The sequence below is a fragment of the Penaeus monodon genome, chromosome 28 (genome assembly GCF_015228065.2).
Source record: "Penaeus monodon isolate SGIC_2016 chromosome 28, NSTDA_Pmon_1, whole genome shotgun sequence".
Classification (NCBI taxonomy): domain Eukaryota; kingdom Metazoa; phylum Arthropoda; class Malacostraca; order Decapoda; family Penaeidae; genus Penaeus; species Penaeus monodon.
This window is the reverse complement of record NC_051413.1, coordinates 35,048,618-35,048,892: the sequence shown is the minus strand read 5'-3', so window position 1 is coordinate 35,048,892 and position 275 is coordinate 35,048,618.

Here is a 275-nt window from a genome sequence, read left to right as displayed (position 1 = left end):
CTAATAAAATTTTGATTAAAAATATTTTATAAAAAAAATAATATAATTATTTTATATTATAATATGATTTATATATTTTAGTTTATTTATGAATATTTATTTAGATTATATTTTTTTTATATATTTATATCAAAATTCATTTTTATATCTATATAATGATTTTTTATATATTTTAATATTATTCTATATATATTATATTTCAATTTTTGTAAATTTATTAAATCATTATATAAAATAAAAACTTGAAAAATTTATAATCTATATAAAAAATAATA